Below are 21,992 nucleotides of genomic sequence, written 5' to 3'. Positions count from 1 at the left end.
AACTAAGTTGAGACCTAGGTTCACATCCTATTTTAAGCTCAGGCACTGATACACGATTGACTCAGGAAGCTCAGCTCAGGCTCTCCAATGTGATCTTCAAGTTAATCAAAGCAAAAATTTAATATTAACCACTGTGTTAACCGTTTGTATCACCTCTACCTCTTTATGGACACCTTCAGAAAATACCATCTGATCAGGAAGAGATAATGAAAATTGTCTGAGTAAAACAAAATTATTATCCCCCAGAGCAAAACAGGTTATAATTCTCAAAATAATATTTTGGATTTGAACTTCAGAAATAACATTTTCTTTATTTCCTGTAAGTAAGCAGAATTTCTTCCTAGTACTTCTAAACAAATAGCTAGATAGTTAGGTATGCATTTTATGTCGAATCAACTATTTCTCCTTTTAAATGTTCTAAGAGCTTCCAGTGAATGTGCATTACAAATCATTTATCCATAAAAATTCTAATTCAGAAAGCATTTCTAAGACTTTAACCAGTTGCAGAATACAAGTGGAATTGTATTTTATTTGTGAATTACGTTTCCATCAAAGAACAAATAGCTGTAGAGACGGTTAAACAAAAAATAAATTTGCAAGAGATAACTCAGTTAAACTATCTATCATGTGGATAGTGAACCAAGAAATATGTCAGTGTTCTGCCCAGGTTATAAGCAGTCTATGGTGGGAATGCTCAACAAGTTCAGATCTCCTGAGTTCTACGTTTTAAATCATAGAATCATAGAATAGTTAGGGTTGCAAAGGACCTTAAGATCATGCAGTTCCAACCCCCCTGCCATGGGCAGGGGCACCTCACACTAAACCGTGTCACCCAAGGCTCTGTCCAACCTGGCCTTGAACACCGCCAGGGATGGAGCATTCACAGCTTCCCTGGGCAACCCATTCCAGTGCCTCACCACCCTCACAGTAAAAAACTTCCTCCTTATATCCAATCTAAACTTCCCCTGTTTAAGTTTTAACATATTACCCCTTGTCCTGTCACTACAGTCCCTAATGAAGAGTCCCTCCCCAGCATCCCTATAGGCCCCCTTCAGATACTGGAAGGCTGCTATGAGGTCTCCATGCAGCCTTCTCTTCTCCAGGCTGAACAGCCCCAACTTCCTCACCCTGTCTTCATATGGGAGGTGCTCCAGCCCCTGAGTATCCTCGTAGCCCTTCTCTGGACTTGTTCCAACAGTTCCATGTCCTTTTATGTTGAGGACACCAGAACTGCACACAATGCTCCAAGTGAGGTCTCACAAGAGCAGAGTAGAGGGGGAGGATCACCTCCTTCGACCTACTGGTCATGCTCCTTTTGATGCAGCCCAGGATACAGTTAGCTTTCTGGGCTGCAAATGAAATGAAAGACCTCTTTTGTTTTTGAAGCAGAACATCTTGGAAATTAAAGTCTCATCTCTTGGATATTTTTCTGTTCCTATACTTATTTTTAGGGGTTTTTCCCCTTGCTTTTGGTATTATGAGAAAAAAAAAAAAAAAAAAGCACTTCAGGGAAATTAAAGTCTATCCGCGATAATCCCGATGCCTATGACAATTTTGACAAGTTGTTTTTGACACTCCGAATGAAGCACTTGTTCTGGCTGGTATTTATTTTTATATTTTCTATGAATAGGCTATCTTCCATCTAATTTGTCGTTCAAGATTCTGCATGTTTGTGGCTTTGAATGTCTTCCACTGTCAGAAATGTTTTGACTGACACACAGCCACTGTCTAACAAGCAACAGAATTCTGTCTCAAGATGTCATGCTTTTCTTCTTACTGAAAATACACTCAAGGATTTCATCAGTGGTTCTTATTTATATGAGCAATTTTTGGAACTCATTATGAAAAATCATATGCATATTCTATGGAGATTTTCCTCTTTGTTTCCTTTTGTAACTCCAAGCAGAAACAGGCTGAACTGCTTCAGAAATGAAGTGAACATGAAGGAAATCCTTTCAAATCTATTCAGTACATTCAAATCCGTTAGGCAGAACAACTCTCACTTTAAAAAAGAATTTCAGATTAAAAAAGACTACTCAGAAATATGTTGAAACAATACAGCATCATGACTTCACCATTTGCAGCTGTCTCTTATCAAGTCCTCAGTCTACATTTCTCAGTATAAGACCTATTCTATTATCTGTGATTTTATATATCAAATATGTCTAGACTATGCTTTTGATAATGACTCTTATGATGACTTTCTTTCCAGAATATTAACAAATTGTTAAAAAAACAAAACAAAACACAAACCCTTTCTTCAGAGAATTCCTGTTTTTCCCCCTTGTAAACTGAAATCCTTGAACAAATGGTTTTAGGGCATTCTGATGTAACTATTATGTAGTACCATATTGGCTTACTTCTGCCTGAGGGTCTCATGTCATTAGCCTGTGCTCCTCTTCCCCTTTACTAAGAGCTACTACTTGGCTCCTTCCTGCCTTTTTAATTGTGTAGACTCTTTCTACAGTTCCCAGAATCTGCTCAAGTCTAATATCCTCAGATAACAGTAGTAACAAAATAGTTCCAATGGGCACCCTTAAAAGTTTCCTTTTACTTCTCAGTAGGTCATAACAAGCTATTGGTGTTGCTCATTAAGGGTACAAGGAGTATCTCCTCATTATGGCTACAGCTTATCTAGCATTGAATAGGTAAAAGGAAAATTTGCAAGAACTCCCACTGGATTTTAATTGAAATAGTAAAATTAAACTTGTCAGTAGAACTATACATAAGCTTTCTTACTTTCCCATTTGAACAAAAAAAAAAAAAAGCATAAATATTTTAACACATAACTGTTAGTTACGTAAGTTAATAACCACATTTCTTCCTTGAAGGTATTACAATTCTTAACTGGCTTCCTACCAAATCATTGCATAGCTTGTTGCCATTAGTCAGTTTAACATCATGTCATCATGTCACTGCATAAGACTATCTTCTTCCTTTCATACTTCAAGCTGATTTATTGAATAGACGTATACATATGTTTATACATGTTTATTTGACATTATGAGTCATCACAGTTATCACTGCTCTGCAGCTCAAAATAATTGTCAGTAATGAATAATAGTTGAGACCTATTGCATTGCTGTCCTGAGGGACTGTCAGAAACACTAAGTCACATACATTGTTTAATTTGATAGGTACTCACTATTTAAAAGGAGATGAAAACAGCAAGTGCATTTAAAACTACTGCAGACTCTTAAAAGTTGAGACTTTGTCACGTGTTTACACACCTACACCATTACAATCCTCCTGTCAAGTACAAAAAGGATCTTTGCAATGGAAAATAGACCTGAATGTCTTAGTTACCTATATGCTGCTTGTAAAAGAGAATACACCACATACTGGGAAGTTAATTCCCTTCTTACCCATGCATTAGCTGGGACAAGCTATGGCAAACCATTTTTCACAACTTCCTTCAGATTCCCCAGACTGTTGAATTAGTTGCTAACCAACTCAGTTTCCAAGGTGGTGGTGAATTTGTGTGATTTGTTTTTTCCATTTTATTGAAAATCAGAAGACAGTGGCCACTGTCTTTGAAGAGGAATGTCTGTCTCATCCAACATTTCCTAGGAGATGTCACAACTGTGACAAGGAGGGGTTTATAATGCCACAGTTCGATGCCTTCATAATTTATTCTCTCTGATTTTATGCTCTTTTAGTCTCCTGCTCAACCATCCACTAACAAGCAGTGATACTAGCCAATAAATCAAAGACGTCTGCTTGTCACTACCAGATGCTTGGTCACATTGCAGCTGATTATGAGACATACAAAAGGACAATTTCATGTAGAGAGCCCCTTGGAGGTGTTCCACTGATATTCTGTTTGATAGAAGACCAGCGTGAGGTGAATGTCTTATATAACTCAGTAACTTTTATGCCTCCTGGCAATGGAAAACTAAGCTGAAATAAAACTGGGAAGTAAATTAGGACCTCACCTTTATGACTATGCCATTTATGATCCTGCATCTTCCTCCAGTATGCTGACACAAGTTAGCATAAAATTAAATCTTTTGATTTGTCTATCTTGCACTGTCCTGGGCACTGGAGAAGCAGCTATTTTATTTTTCACAAAGGGCAGAAGAGGTGCTTAATATCAATTGTTACAAAGTGCATCAATTTTTCATGTGGCAGCCTTGTGAAAAAATAATCCATTAGCCTTATCAGTCAGATGCACAACTAACATGCTCAGTGCAAAGATACTGTTTGATCTCTCTTTTTCTCTCTAATTTATTATAACAAACACCATTAATAATAAGAACCAGAGACTATTCTTCAGAACAGAGGAGGAGAGCTAAACTCTTTTACAGTAACTCTATTGTAGCTTTTTTCTCAAACCTAAATACTATGATCTGACATTCTGCTGTAATATTAACTGACAAAAGATTATGAATTATTCCAATATGCTATTAATAAAATCCATAGGAAAAACAGGCAGTTTGCCAACTCAAAACTGAGTATATCTCTTGATAGATGGAAATAGTCCTAAAAAAGCACAGCATTTCCTGATTGCTCTCTGAAGAAGAGCCCCTCTCCAAAATTTGAGACTGCATGTGTTTATACCCCTGGGCAACTGGCTGAAAGGAAATTCAACCAGGATTTCTATATGTAATCATGCTTTTTTTTTTTTTTTTTTTTTTACTAGGTTTGATCTTCATAAAGTTAGCTATCTTTTCCATAGGTATCTTTGACACACATGATGTAGGTGTTACCAGGGTGTCACCACACTAGTGCTTTTTTTTTTTTATTTTAAAACATGAGTAGTTTTAAAACAGGACAAATTTGACACTGCTTGGGCAGGTTCAGCTTTACAGTCCTCCCTTGTATTCCAATTTAATTTCCCTCCCTGCAAATCTCAGGTTTGAATGTCTGAGAAATTCTTTTACTGAACACGGACTTAGCCTTAGCCCATCCCAATTCTGAGCAGTACAGTCATGAGGACAATGACATCTAGAAGAAAATTTATGTTGTGATGTTAACACAAGCCCAACCAGCATTTGGCAGTGAGTTAACTGGGACATTAACGTGGTTATTCAGTAGCTAGAAAATGTGAGCATATGAAAAAAATGGTATTAATATATGTGTATATTCTATTTTTAAGAAACAGTTTTTCAACCACAGCTCCAGCCAGAAGCATTTCATAGTGAAATGACAGGTTTATTAGTAGCATGGCATGAATTCTCACTATAGCAACACAGGACAAAAAATTTCCATTCAATTCCCCAGTAGCAAAAAATAGGCTTGCACCTTTTGTTTTAAGAAGCACTTACCTATGGTGCTTATCTTCCTATCTCATTGCTTGCAGGAGATTTGCAAGTCAAGTCCAATGACCTACAGGAAGAGAAGAGCAAAATTGTGCATAAGGCATAACATCAGGAAGGAAAAGCAATAGTGTGCTTGACTGCTTTACAGAAAGTAAACCAGGTAGTACAGAAAACTGCCAGGGACCAGCTTTAGGTTTGATAATTCATCTGGTACATTCCCCAGATGATAGATCTGAGCTTTCCTGTTCCTGTACTAGTTTATATGGGTGTATTCTTCTAGAACTTGCCATTAACAATAAGCCTCAAATCTTACTTTTTTGTCTAGGTTGTCCAGCAGATTTGAGGAAAGTTGGAGAAGCAACAAGGAATTACACCCTATGTCCTATTAGGACCATGATGTATGAAGCACATGGAAGGATAACTTTCTATTAAAATCTTACTACTTTCATTACAGTACAAGAGAAGACCTGCAAGCCTTCCATCAAGTATTCCCCAAATGCAGCTCCTCTAGCACATTCCCTTTCAAACTGAAAAGACTTCCTTCTGCTATGAGAAATGCTAGAGTTACAGCTTGCAAGTAACCTTTTGATTTCCAAATACACTCTTAGGAATATGCATCTAGAAATACTTAAGCATAAAGCTGCAATTAACAGCTGTTTCCTGGATAGTCCAACACTTTTTTCTGAGAAGTATTCAACTATGTTAGACAAGCATCTAGCTTGCACTAAGTTCCTTAATTTAAAACATGACCACATACACTCCTCTTTTTCTTGATAACAGTTTTCAGAAGAATCTGTAGAAAAACATTTAGAATATAAAGCTCAGTCTGTAATATAATGTATTATTCAAAATAACCAGTTTTAATGTCACTGATCAATTTTGATGCTCTAACACAGTAACAAAGCAAAACGCTTTGGAAGTAGTATCAAAACAATAGCACGTAACGTTGGTAAGATGGAAACTGTGGTATAAAAGAAAGCACTGATACACAGCATCAGGTGCGATACATACAATAAAATATTGGCTTCTTAACAGTGAAAGGATTAGACACCTACAGAAGGGTGTCTTAAGCATCTGCCACTTTTTTATGAAAAATGAAGAAATTTCTCAAATATCTTGCTCCTAAGGCCTGAGGTGTACACTACAAAATAATCATCAGGGGGAATTGTGTTCTTATGAACCCTGAACTTTTTCATAAGATGAGAGTGAATGTCAATTCATCCATTTACAATCACTCAAACCTAGTTGTACCAGATATGAAAACAACAAAGTAGTCCCCTTCCATGCCCAGCCAAAAAGCCTTAAATGTGGCTATCCCAGATTAAAACCCCCTGGTTATGCTAACAAGAAACTTCACAAGAACACTGCAATCTGTGCAGTAGCCTGCAAGGCAAACTGAAGATACTCTTGGAAATGTGTGCTTTTATTTATGACTTTTAAAATTGCATTTTTACATTAAACACAAGTTTTAATGAGGGGTTTTGGTTTTTATTTTTTTTTTGTCAATGGGCTATTTTGTGACATTCCTCTTGCTTTTTTCTGTCACTCTTTGTTGAAGATATGCATTGTAGAATTAACAACGGAAGTAAAAGTTCATCAGAAAATGCTTGCAAAAACAAACAGGTTGGTTTCATTCCTTTCAGTATGTCTGACAGCTCTGTCAGTAATTTAGCACAGTCTTTACAAAATAATTAATTTCTACTGATTTTCAGCATTTTTTTTGAAAGTACTAGTGGTCCCCTTTGGGAAAAGGAAACAGGAATTTATTCGTTTGCTGCAATTAAGAGCCTTTTCATAAAGATAAAAAGCCCTTTTGAAAAGACAAGTTCTCCACATTAGAAGTATAAATATGCTTGTTTATTAAGTACATGAATAGCTTCAATGAACTCCATGGGACAACAGCTATATTTAAAGCCAATTGTGTGCATGAATCATTAAGTAACAAGGGCCAAGAACTGTGATAAAGTTTCTTTTTTTTTTTTTTATTTTTCCCCTATGGCCTGGGATTTCCATTGCTATGTTATGTTAAAGAATTCTATTTATTTTTTGTAGGAGCTAAAGTTTGCTTCAAAGCATCTCTATTTTAGATTTTTCAGAAAACACTGCTTAAAATTCTGATGTAATTTGTAAGCAAATTACTTCGAATTAAATATGATCCATTAAGGAAATAGTAGAAATCAGTGTGGGTTATTTGAATAAGTTCTGATACCCTGAACATTAGTTTTATAAGTAGGCAACCAGTTGTACAGATTTCAACTGATCTATTCACGTTTGAACTTAAGCATATGGTCAAAGTGACTGCAACAGCAGGATCTGCAAAGGTTAAAGAATTAGGTTAAAAGAAGGCTTACAAAGAATGGAATCATCACAAGCATATCCTCCTGCTGCATGGTGGGTGTACTGCCAATAATTAGAGACAAAAGAAGGCATTTCATGACTTTAAAACAGTGACCAAATAAGGTTAGTGTAAAATAAATCATAGGAGTGAGGTGGTTTAATGGTTTTTTAATGATTCTGATGTTTTCAGTTTTAATGAGTCCATTTACCATTACCTTTAATCATTTTATGAGACTGAAAAATGGCTGCATTAGTTTGGTTTTCTGTTCTATCTCCCCACAAGTCAAAATGGAGGAGTGGCTAATTGGAGTCAACTTTCATAAGAGGAAGCCTAGACAGTGGAATAACTGCTAAACTTATTTGGAAAAATGATACATTAGCTACCAATTTAGTGAATGATAATGGTTTTGAAGATTGAAGGAAACATTTTACTGCAGTGCAGGTAAGAAATAACTGAAAAGAGTTAACTGTTGCACACTCATTAATACTATGAAATTGAATTTAATCTTTTCAGCACTATGTACACTTAATGTAATTTTAAGGATCAGAAATTAATACAAGTCATTTCATCTTTTAAAATTCACATATAGCAATTTCATGCCTTACAAGAATCTTTCAGAATAGATCATTTCCAGTAGTTCAGCAGGATACCTCTCTTCTATCCCGCTTTAGTAGGTATGCTAAAAGGCTGGTTTCCCCTCCAGGGAAGTGCTTCTATGGCAGACAGCAGAGTGCAACCACTGAGACCTGGACATATATGGACCAAAACAAGGGAGGAGCCAACATCCTCAGCTGCCCAAGCTGTCTGTTTTAGCGAAGTGCTCCCAGGCAGCCTGTTGGATGTAGCAGTGGCAGCTGAAGGCACAGATGCCTTCCCTTGGTTACCCTACAGCAGTCGAGCACACAATCCATTCTGCTGGCTATTCTACACAAGTAGCTCTCTATGGCAGCTTAGCTCTAGACAGTGACGTTTCATTCCTCATGGCATGAGAGCTTAGGACTCCCCTGCAGCTCTGCCAAGTGTATTGATGCAAGATTACTCTGAGCTCAGCTTTCTCCCTGTATCCTTATTTTCCAATTTTCACCAACAAATAAATCATGGTTCTGCTAAACATTTTTCCTACACTTGTACATGCAGATTTCAACAAGAAGTAATCAATTCAGATAGATTATACATTTTTGTGGGAAAATATTTTAAAATCCCTAATCATTTTCTGGTATCTTTTGTCTGAGTTAAAATGAAATTTCAATCATATACAAGATGTTTAAATTCTGTTCTAAGGGAAATAAAACCCAGAGGTTTACTCTAGTCATACTAGTAACAAAACTGTTTCTCCTAAAAGCTCCATTCTTCATCTTTAATGTATTATATCTTCACCTAAAACAAAGTTTATTTTAGTAAAGGCAGCAGCATAAAATTAATTGTCCACTATTATTATTGGTTGATTGGGACATTCTTCACTAGACATACTGTAGATAGAAACTCAAACCAATTCAAGTCATGATGTTAAGGAAAAACCTGGGGTAGTGTGGGTTAGACCCAGGTGGTAACTCAGCACCAGGCCGCCAGGCAGGATGAGGAGAATGGGAAGAATGTAAAGCCCTCAGGTGGAGATAAGAACAGTTTAATAACTAAAATAAAGTAAAATACAGTAATAATAGAAAGAATACCATTATTATTAATAATAATCAAAAAAGGCAGCAGTAGTAGTAGTAAATGACGAGAAGAAATGAAAGCTCAGAAAACACAACTGATGCTCTATACAATCTCTCACCACCTCATGACCGATACCCAATCTGACCCAAGCAGCAATCTGCCCTCCAGGTACTTCCCCCCAGTTTATATCCTGGGCATGACATGCTGTGGTATGGAATACCCCTTTAGCTAGTCTGGGTCAGGTGTCCTGTCTGGGCTCCCTCCCAGCTTCTTGTGCCCTTCCTCACTGGCAGAGCATGAGAGGCTGAAAAGGGTAAGTGCTACTGAGCAACAACTAAACCATCATTATCAACATTGTGTTATCAACATTATTCTCAGACTCAAGCCAAAACACATTGCACCAGCTACTAAGGAGAAAAATAACTGCTACAACATTCTGTGGCAAATTTAGTAATAAGCTGCAATAAAGTGGCACTTTTGTCCTCAACAGGTTTTTCACAGACAAAACCAGGATAGGTAGGGAAGAAAAGCTGGGTGAAGGAAGATACTGCATACTGCAAGGTATTTTCAGGTCCCAAAATAGCTTGTAGAGTGTGTAATAGCTTGTAGCTATTACAAGGTTGCATGGCTAACAAACATGCCTAAGATCTAACACATGGTAAAAGTGCATACTTAATTTCCTAGTAAATCCTGTCCCATACATCAGCATTGGGATGCTTCTCAAGTACACAAACCATGAAATCTTTTTAAAATGGGAGAAGTTGGGGGTGGTGTTAAAACAAAATGCAGATGTTCTTGACTCAGCTTATCCAAGGAAAAGAAATTACTCTAAGTGCATGTCGTGGTTTAAACCCAGCCAGACAGCTCGTTCACTCACTCCCCCCACTTTTCCTCCCTCTTTCTTTCCTTCCCCCACCCCTTTCCCCACTCCCGGAGGGATGGGGAGGAAAATCAGAAGAATGTAACTCCCACGGGTTGAGACAAGAACAGTCCAGCAACCAATGTACAACACACATCACAAATCTGACTGAGATACTGTAAAATTCCCCACAGGTAAAAAAAAGGTGTTATCATACACATTATTAAGCTGTGAATGTGGTTTAGCTGTGACTAGACAAGACTGACAGATTGTAATTTCAATTGGTATAAGAAAACAGAATAAATAACCAAGGTATCATCAAATATAAATAATCAAAGTTTACTAGAGAGGAATACAACAAAATCAACTGTTGCAATTATTTTTCCTAATTGAATCATTCTATCAATAATAGATTGCTTTTCCTGTTCTTCCTACTATAAAAGGATAACTGAGAGCTTATATTTTCCTATTATTATGAGAATATTGTATTGTAGCTTGTCTCAGAATAAACTTTCACCTTTTGTGCCAAAGATATTTATTGGTTTGTCAGCTCAGCACACCTCATTTTTTTGCCAATGATCTCCAAGTTAGTCTTAATGTATATTAGGTTTATGAGTTTTCTGACCTAGTGTTTTGCCCTTTTCCATGCTCAGATGCATACCACACATATTCATGCCCTGCATATGAAAATATACCCGTATCAGTTATTGCCATATGCCAATCATTTCATGCATTACAGTGAGAACACTTTGGTGTCATTAACTACTTTGGTTGCCAGGTCCATTAGCAACAAAACAGCTATAGTTTCTCTCCTCCTTACTATGCAAGATGTAAATATTTGTTTCTCAACATAGCAGAGATTTTGTTAATATTCAGAAACAGAAATCTTTCCCCTTCCTTTTACCACTCCCTCAGTTTTACGGAGTCAACCATCACAGGTAAAACCTCTTCAGCTTCTATATATAAAACTGGACAGAGCCATAAAAATGATTCCTCAACAGAAGGAATCATGTCCTACAATTGTTTCACATGCCCATTTGCTCTCTTCCCATCCTGTCCCATCCCTAGGATTCTTTAGAGAATGAAGCTACTGATTCCCTTCCTTCCCCCAATTATTTTCTTTCAAATAGTGAAGAGAGATACCAGAACAGCTGACCTAATGTCCTGCCTATGATTACTGATCAAGCAGAGTAGAAAGAATCTATAGAATGCCAAAAGAGGTTTGAGAACAAATATTACTAGGCTCACTTCATCTCTTTTTGCTGATTTCAAGGTTTGGAACTTTTAAAGTTCATAATTTCAGACTTTTCCACCATGAGCACAGTTCGCAGGTGTTTTCTTACTCAAGCCAAGAACTGTCATTGAGTTTCCATTCAACATGCAATCATTCTCCTCACATGCTTATACTATACTATTTTTACAAAACAGGAAAACATAGTTTAAGTTGCTTCTAGCTTTTCATATTCACTTATCAAAGCACTACCTACATCAGCCAAAAAAAGTTAACTAATACAGAAAACTACAAGAAAGAGATATGAAGCAAACTAATACTTATGTGCATACTCAGAAATACCAGAATCAATGTCAATCTCTTTGGAGAATGTTTATGAATATTAAAACATGTACACATTCATCCAGCTGTTAAAATTTTAGTCATAGCACATTAAATTCAATTTTCATTGCCTCTTAAAAATGCACATAATGCATTTTTATTGCCAAATTTAGAGGGAAACTTTCATTGCCTTTAAAAACTGCACTCTAAAAAGCTAAACAGTGACCCCCACAACCCCCTTTTTGGTGCAAGACCTAATTCATTAGCAACAAGAAATAAATAAAAAACAGTTCTACATTAGAGCTGTCAGTATCTTAGCAAAAATTATAAAGAAATCAGTCTGAAAGTTGCCACTTGGAGGGATGAGTGAATATGAACCAACAGCACATTATAAGCCTTGCTGGAAGCAAAGAGAACCGAGGGATGAAAAGGACAGTCTTTACACACATGGAATGGCCCTAGGAAGAAATCTGGGAAGGAAATCAATCAGACAAACTTATGGGCATTATGGCCTTAAAAGAAATACTGAAGAAGCAGAATGAGGAAGGTACAAGGTGAAATTCTGCTTCAGTGAGAATGGAAAAGAACAGATCTTATCCAGAGCAATAAAGCCTTGGCTGTCTGGAGCATCAGGATACAACCAGCTCTTTCTGTGTGCTGCAAGTGCAGACTTACAGAGTTACAGAGTTTTCAAAGAACAGGTTCTTCAGAAACAGCCGACCTCATTGGAAAGTATAACTGCTACCAGTCAGTTCTCTCCTATTCCTGTGGGTGATCTAAAAGAGTTAATCTGAAACCAATTTTCTCACTTTATTAAGACCCTTAATGTGAGATGGTTTGGCCCCCAATCAGTTTTTGGTTGAGAAGACATGTCAAAAATTGAATTGTAGATTTAGCACTGGTCATGAAATCACATTAAAACTTGTAGATAACAGATTTCAGGGGATGAGACAATGAATTTTAATAGTGACAACTTTATTCTATTGTCTTGGTAGGTAATTGACTTAAGTAATTTCTGCATTTCCAATAACCTAAAAAGGTGAAAAATCTATTGTGATTTCATGTTGAATTTTAAACTGCTAGGAGAAGAAAAATAAAATAATAATAATTAAAAAAAAAATCCAAGCAAACAAACAAAAACCCCACAAAAAAAAAAACACCAAAAAAACCACAAACATTTAACCCCCTGCCATGGCCTTGCAAAATTGTTTATAAATTTTATAAGCCAATGTATTTCAAAAGGACTAAAAGTAATTGTTAAGAAAAATACTTTGATCTATATTGTTGATTTCTCGAAACATTGTGAGATCTTAGCTATTGTTATCCATAGCTTTTTCTAACAGAAATCCTTGAGTTCTACATACACTGTATCTTATACCAGATATCTCATTCCATGGTGAAAATCAGAAAGTATCATCTTCATGGTTCTATATTCACCACTGATTTCATAACATTCACCAAAATCTTTAGACACGTCTTATTATCAGAGCACTACATATACCATACCCTCTTTTTGGTAGGAAAGAAATTCAGATTTAGTGTTCCTAAGATGGTATTTGCATAAGTACTCTTGCTCATCTAAGTGCTATCTCAGTTGGATTGAGAGCATGTCCAAGTTAAAATAGATAAATCTCCATCTGCTTTTGATACATTAATATCTTATTTCTGAGGATACAGAAAGTATAGGAAGCTAATAGCTTATTTATTTGACTTGATTTTGAATATTTGGAATATACGCTAATTCTATGAAAGAAGGGAATAATACATACTGGACAAATGCTTCAACAAATGAAACTGCAGTGAATAAAACTGGCTCACATTTCAGCAAAATGGCTATAAAATACATACCCAAAACTAATGCAGTCACGGACAATTCTGCAAGGGAATTTCTCTAAGGTGCTGGAAACAAGCAGGCCTGTTCTAGCTCTAATTACCAAGTGTGTCACCATTCTTTTTGCAAGCTTATGAAATCTCAAATCAGATTTCTTCTGAAAACTGTTTCCTGCCAAGACAATAAATGACAGGTAAAAAGAAAATCTTGTCTTAAAAATGAGTGGCAGTAAATTGCCTTTCATTTTTCGTATAGTTACGTAGATCTGTTATCTACATGTGCAGAAAGTAGGCATCAACAAATATAATTGCATCACCAAATGTAGATAGCTACGTAATGCTCTCTTTGAACTATTGAACCCAATTCAGTCATATACACACATACCTCTGCAGTTTTCATACACTGGTTTCTTCTCTATTTGCATGGCATTACACCATTTAGGTGCATCTTCTGCTTTAACATGTATTACTTTATTTTCAAATCCTCTTTAATCCAAAGCATTTGGTTTACTGCCACAAATTGAATTATTTTAGAGATATATACTGCAGGATCTATAGTGGGATAAAAAAAAAATCATGTCATCCCCAGAGATCTTAACCCACCAAATACATTTTTAAGACAGCCTCACTTAGAAGTCCAAAATTTGCATTCTGATTTTTCTACTATTCACTTAAAACAACCCTGGCTCCACAAGCTTACTCAGACAAAGTATTCCTGAAAAGGAATCCAAAATAACTACCAATCCAAATTCTGTTTCATTTCATTATTTATTGCTGGTCGATGAGAAAATGAACATGAGCCAGCAGTGTGCACTTGCAGCCCAGAAAACCAACCGTATCCTGGGCTGCATCAAAAGGAGCGTGACCAGCAGGTCGAAGGAGGTGATCCTGCCCCTCTACTCTGCTCTTGTGAGACCTCACCTGGAGCATTGTGTGCAGTTCTGGTGTCCTCAACATAAAAAGGACATGGAACTTTTGGAGCAAGTCCAGAGAAGGGCCACGAGGATGATCAGGGGCTGGAGCACCTCCTGTATGAAGACAGGGTGAGGAAGTTGGGGCTGTTCAGCCTGGAGAAGAGAAGGCTGCGTGGAAACCTCAGAGCAGCCTTCCAGTATCTGAAGGGGGCCTATAGGGATGCTGGGGAGGGACTCTTCATTAGAGACTGTAGTGACAGGACAAGGGGTAACGGGTTCAAACTTAAACTGGGGAAGTTTAGATTGGATATAAGGAGGAAATTCTTTCCTGTTAGGGTGGTGAGGCACTGGAATGGGCTGCCCAGGGAGGTTGTGAATGCTCCATCCCTGGCAGTGTTCAAGGCCAGGTTGGACGAGGCCTTGGGTGATATGATTTAGTGTTAGGTGTCCCTGCCCACGGCAGGGGGTTGGAACTAGATGATCTTAAGGTCCTTTCCAACCCTAACGATTCTATGTTTATTCATTTGTATCTAACATTCACTTTTTTTTTTCCTAATTGTTGACAACTTTGAAATGCAATGCAAAATTCCTTTCCTATGGGAGAAAAAACGAAGACTCAAACCCATCCACGGTTATGTCATTACAATATGCCTCTTTCTTCACCCAAAATATGAAATACTATTGTGCACATGATAGCCTACTAGTTTCTCTTATCTTCCACCAAAACACACTTCTGTGAGTGTAAGAGTACTTGTATGGACACGCGTAAATGCTGTTTGGTAGGCATGAAAATAAGACCAAATGTGAGTACATGGGAATCATTTTATGTACTCATTTAGATGGTTTGACAATTCAGCACTTATTAGTATTTAAATGATTAATGTTGGTGATTGAAACTAATCTTGCAGTAAATGCCTAACTATGAATAAATCAAATGGAAAAACTTAAACATAAACACAAATGAAGAGCCTGTTCTCAGAAGGGCACTCGTGTTTGGTTTGTGTTTCCTACACCAAAAAAGAAAAATTGAGCAGTTACAGATACAGCAGACTTTCCAGTACACAGTTTCACCACTATATTATTGCAATATCTACCCAGTCTCTTATGCACTGCATACAGGAAGCTAAGACAAGTTCTCAAATGATTTTTCTAAGGGACCAAGGTCTCATAATCTGTGAAATGCAATAACCTCATCAGGCATTCACATTTTTTTTCATATTCTTTAAAAGGAAAGATTCTAAAATTACATATCCCCTCCTTTGTTTCTGCTTAGTACAGCATTAACAAACACTAACAAACAGCACACCAGTATCTTCTGAACCAGTGACACAAGTGCAGTGATAAGCCATATAAAATATTCATAACTGGAACTTTAGATGTAGGCAGATGCACAACAACAGCATACAAGCTTTGTCAGGAATCTCTGAGAGATTGAAAGCATACTGAAAGGATTTATTAAAGCAATCAGAAGAAGCCTCTACTCAGTCCCCATGATTGCAAGGAGTTTATGGCCATGTATTTAATCTCCTTGCTCTGTAATAGATAAGTTATGCTTTCTTGTGATTAGTGCACAGAGTTTTTTCAATCTTTTCTAGCACTGTGAAGAACAGGAGTACCATTTCTGCCTTACTAAGTAAAGCATTAATAGGAATGTCAACAGCAAGAAGGAAACATGTAACAAATATTAAGGCTTAACATTACAAAGATTTATCCTATAGAGAATATAGTCTTAGATTACTATATTTTGTTACGCAAAATGATATGAACAATGGTTTGATGATGAGGATTTCTTTTTGCAGCATTATATTCATGGAGACCTGAGTTCAACAAGAAAAACAAGGAGTAAGTACCAATCTTACAATTGCCTTAACAATAATTAACCAAACAACTCTGGGAACAACAGAAATTGTTAACACATACCAGGTCATCACATCAAGAGAAGTGCATTGATGAAGACTTTCTGGTTCCTTAAAAAATAAGCTTGTTTCTAAGGCAAACTACCAAAGAATAAAGTTTGATATATACACGGTATATATGTATACATTTACACTTATGTATGTGAAAACTTGCATTGTCTGTACAAGATGGTTGACTATATTCTTATTTTGACACTAAATAGCTGAGCTTGTTAAGATATCCAAACAGGTGGAAGAACATAATTTTTATTATTGTGACTTACTGGCTACAGCTTCTTGTAGTTGGCACTGACCTTTCCTTAAGGAAGGCTTAGAAACATCAGCTGCACTCAGAAGCTGTTCAAATTATTTCACATGCAGAACAGAGCTGACAGACCTTGGCTCCCCTGCTGAGTTATTGAAAATCTCTTTTCCTATTTTGGATCATTTTTCTCTTCAACAAAATCAGCATGCACACAAGCAGCTTTACAGAGGTTTACGGTAGAAAGAAAAAAGAGTTGCTTCATTGTAGACGCGAAACTATATGGAATGCAGGATTTTTTACAATAATTGCACTGTTACACGTTATGTTTCTTCTCTTCTTAATCCAGCAAAGATGCTGGGTTTCCCATTCTCAGTGGAAATTGTTAGTAAACATTTATTTCATCTTTATTTACAAATATGTACAAGTCCTGCATGCCTAACAAAAGAGAAGGAACCTTACTCACCCATTCACTCTTCAAAGAACTCTTCAGCAGATACTCTAAGAGGTTCATGTCCATTTTGCTGATGTTTTTATCCGCTGTTTTTTTGCAGAACAACGACATAGAAAGTAAATGTAACTGCTTAAACACACTCTGGGGACTTTTTCCTCATCTCAGGAACATCCCAATTTAATCTTAATCAGATCACACAAGTTGCCAGTAGTGGATTTGGCATTCACCTTTAACTCCCATTCTTACTATGCTACAACTCTGTTACAACAAACACAAAAGAAGAAAAGTCTAGTGGTCTGATGAAAGGAGGATGTTGTACTGGCTGAATTGGGCACTTCTCCAAAACCAATTCTTGCACAGGATTCTTACTATTTTCCATGAAGATTTTATCTTTGTTATACATACTTCCATTGAGAGCACTTTTACGCATTTACTATATATACTATGCAAAAGTTCTAAATGATGTAATGCATCTGTAATATCCTTAGGTATTTAGTATCATGAGAAAATCAAACCAACCCTTCTGAACAAGTTAAAGAACTTAGTTGTCATCTGTGTTCTACTGCATTTCCATTCATGCTTCTTCATTCACTGAAACTCAGACTGCTAACATTTTTTACAATGGAACATCTTTTTTCTATGACAAAACATTTGAAGAACAATAGAACCTCTCTCTCAGTTTCTCTGCTGGCCCCAAGACTACACTGTTTTCAATATATGTTGTACACGTATTACATACACAAAATCATTTCCTGTTACTTTTCTTTTAGTCAGAAACAAACCCAATCTCTTTCCTACCCAGGTCACTTCTGGAACAAAAAAAGTCTCTAAGAAATCCCAAGTTCTTAGCAACCAAAAATTTGCATTTACTTTACATCCAGTTCCAACAGCAACAGAATGCATAGTGCACAGAAAGGAGAATGAGGCCATGAAGTTTTGGTTTGGAAATACTTGGAGTTTTGTTACACCTATACAAACATCCATGGCTTCTAATTGTGCAGCACAGATCTGTTTTGGTTTGTCTAGATCCAAACCCCATCATTTTGTTCTAAATCTTGAAACAGAATGAAACAAATTCAAAGAGTAAATCAGACACAGCCCAAGAATTTCGTAGTCTCCTCCTCAAAGTAAAAATGAATCAAGATTTGCAAAATTTGTTGTAGATGACAACCCATGCAGCTGCTCTTCAGAGTGCTTGCAGTAAGAAAGCCCGCTTTTACCTACCAATCTTCTAACAATAGATACATGAATTAAACTAGAGTCACTTTTAGCTTATATCTAATGAATGCATAATTGTACATTGCTCAGTGAACTTAGAAGCTCATTAAAGAAGCTGTAGGAGTTAAACTGTGCCTTAGTGATCATTTTCACATTTTCAGGAAAAAAAAACAACCTCTCATGTTTTAACTGTAGCTCATATTAAAAGGTTTTATTTCTAATCCGAACTCTGTACCTAACAGAGAATTTGTTATATGAAGACAAATTTTCATGCTAAATGAATAATAAATTATAGGTTATGTGTCTCTTTGATTTTAGAAGATGCATAATTTACAACAATAAATAATTAACATATCAAAGGATTCTAATTTAACTGATGCCTTCAGCATCAGCACCACCAAAGTAAAAAAACCTTCTGTTTGGTGCTTAAAATCCATCCTTGAGGTGGAGATGAGTAGCTGCTTTATATTAGTTATGTTTTCCAGTAGGTAATTTTTGCTTATCACTTAAAAGCATTAATAAACATCAGAAACTTCAATTTCTGACATACGACCTGTAAGCATATTCCAAGCAGCGGAGGAAAGGAAAGCATAAGAAGCAGTATGCTGTTACAGAAAACATTTTAGCTAGGGATACTTAATGAAAGCTTTATTTTTAAGTGGTATTAAGTTTTCCTTACAGGCAGCCTATAGTACTAGCAAAAAACAGTCATAGAAACTTGCTCATCTCTAGGTAAAAGAAAAACAATGCTATGGAAAATACAAGTTAAATTTCTTTTCCATACTTTTGTTCTTTAATTATCAATAGCATATATGATTACATCTAAATTCTGTGTAACAGGCAAGACAGAATGACCTAAAAGCACATTTTCCTTGCTATCCCATCACCAAAAAACTGCCTACAGCAATGGGCATGCAAGTAATTCAGCTGCAGCACCTCCCATGCTGCTCCACGATGGGCAATAGAGACACTTCTGTGGAGGAGCTCAGGCTGGACTATGAGCAAGGTATTGGTGACTGCTAAGAAAAATCCATGTAAAATGCACACTTCAGGATTCTTCAAGGAAAGCAATGTGAGACTGGCCATGGCTGGTAAATAATACACAGGCTAAAAAGTGAGACTTGAACCCGCATCATCCCTTGAAGCAATATGGACTGAAGAAAAATTTGGATCTTAACAGTCAAAGGACAGGATAGGTCTGCCCTGTGTCAATTAGGGGATTCATGGGCTACCTTGGCTCATGGAAAGAAATTACTTTTTCCTAAAGACTTTATGATGAGGTCATCATCCTGCAATTACACTGCAGCTTACGGCTATCCAGAGCCTCAGTTTCAGCAGGATGAGCCTACTTTTCAGGTTTATAATCAAATCCAACCATAGTGCTGTATAAAACAGCAACTCGGATTTGGTGGAGATATAATGAAACTCCTTTGGTTTGCTTCCTTTGCAGAGGGTGCGTGTGTGTATGTGTTTGAATGGGTGTGAGGGGTTTTGTGTTTGTTGTTTGTTGGGTTTTTTTAACTTATTTGGTGTTGGTTTTGGTTTTATTTGTTTTGTGGGTTTTTTTTTAACTGGCTTGCTTAGCAGAGGATCATTTTGGAAATGATAGAATCATAGAATTATCGAATCATAGAATAGTTAGGGTTGGACAGGACCTTAACATCATCCAGTTCCAATGCTCCTGCCATGGGCAGGTGTCCTGGCTTTAGCAGTAGCAGTCAATTTTTCTCCTTGGTAGCTGATGCAGTGCTGTGTTTTGACTTCCAGCCTGGGAACAGTGCTGATAATACCAATGTCTTCAGTTGTTGCTAAGTGATGTTTACCCTGACCCAGGACTTTGTGAGGCTCATGCTCTGCCAGGGAGGAGGGGAAGCTGGGAGGAAGCAGAGACAGGACACCTGACCCAAGCTAGCCCAAGAGGTATTCCATACCACAGCACGTCATGCCAGGGGTGGGGGGTAACTGGGAGTTACCTGGAAGGACACGGGCTTCTGGGTCAGACTTGTTTCTCAGCGGGTGGTATTGTATTCTCTTCCCTTGTTATTTTCTCTTATCACTATTGTCGTTGGTAGTAGCGGTGGTGATTTGTGTTGTACATTGGTTGCTGGACTGTTCTTGTCTCAACCCATAGGAGTTGCACTCTTTCAATCCTCCCCCCCATCCCTCTGGGAGTGGGGAAGGGGAGAGCCCTGGGGGGGGGGGGGGCTCGATTGCCTCCAGGCCAGCACCGCTCACTGGGAGTGAGTGAACAAGCTGTCTGGCTGGGGTTTAAACCACGACAGCAGGGACACCTCACACTAAACCATGTCCCCTATGGCTCTGTACAACCTGGCCTTGAACACCGCCAGGGATGGAGCATTCACAACTTCCTTGGGCAACCCATTCCAGTGACTCACCACCCTTACAGGAAAGAATTTCCTCCTTATATCCAATCTAAACTTCCCCTGTTTAAGTTTGAACCCATTACACCTTGTCCTGTCACTACAGTCCCTAATGAAGAGTCCCTCTCCAGCATCCCTATAGGCCCCCCCTCAGATACTTGAAGGCTGGTGTGAGGTCTCCACACTAAGGTTTTAGCAAGGAAATTCAAGTTCTCTGGTTGAAAAACATTTAGGTTTATTTTAAATTCTAACACCCCTTCACAAAATGTGTGTGAAACTCATAGAAGTGTGCTGGTTTAGATCATTTAAGCCTCATCCCATGGCACATGCTGTTATTCTGCCACACCACAACCACAGCTGGGGACCATCACTTCAGATGCCACAGACTGGTCGGTTCCAAGCTGTGGCAACTTGTGCCATTACGCTTTATTGCTATCCCTATCTGTTCTTGCAAAATTGCAGTTAGCTCAGACACCTAACATCTCCACATTGCTTTGCACACATCTCTCGAGAATCTGTCATTCAAAGCAGACACTTGCCCACCAGTCCGGTGCGACTGCAGTGTCAGCTAAGTGTGGCATGGAACCCGCAGCACAGAGCAGCCTCCTGCCTCTTCTGCCTTGTAACTTCTCAGTGCAGACTTGAGCATTTATCTCAGCCAATTTCCATCAAGAGCCAAGGAACCTGTATTTTTCATAACATATAGAGGAAAAAGTGACTGAACAGTTACAGCCCTGCATTTGTCAAAGTCCTTGACATTGAATATCAGTTTCTGCGAGGCCACAGGAAAAATAAAAATTGTACAAAAGATTGGAAAGAAAAATCTACAGTGTGATATACTAATTATATATGTATGCACATACACGATTTGTAAGACGCATTTGTATTGAAATTCCAAAACCTATCTAATAAAAGCATTTGATTCATTTGATTTCTTTTCTTAGAGCATGTTTTGTGTTTGGAATGAAAAGTGCTGGTCATCTGTGAACGGCAGTCAGGCACCTGATTATGGCCTGCAGAAAAGAGAAATGAAACTTAAGTGTTCAAGTGGAAAAGACAGATATAAAATTTTGGGCACAGAAAAACAAATAAAAATATTTATGTTAATGCCAATGGAACAAGGATTCCATCAAAGCTGTTTTTATAGAAAGGCTCTTAATTACAGTTATGTTAAGGAAAGCATCTCTTCAGTCCAGATATAATCACATGGAGCATTATGAAACACAGCTTTTAGAAGGCAAGTTAAAAGGTTGTGGTCCATCAAAAACTAATTAGTGCCTATTTATGACCAGATTTATTTTCTAACACACTGTCTTTTTTTGAGTGTGTCTTTTTAGTCCCCCATTTTCATTTTCTACACAATGCTGCTGAT

The sequence above is a fragment of the Pezoporus flaviventris genome, unplaced genomic scaffold (genome assembly GCF_033815535.1).
Source record: "Pezoporus flaviventris isolate CSIRO_AGI_PZ_B2104156 unplaced genomic scaffold, CSIRO_AGI_Pfla_v1 ptg000023l, whole genome shotgun sequence".
NCBI lineage: Eukaryota > Metazoa > Chordata > Aves > Psittaciformes > Psittacidae > Pezoporus > Pezoporus flaviventris.
Note: the sequence above shows the minus strand (reverse complement) of the source record.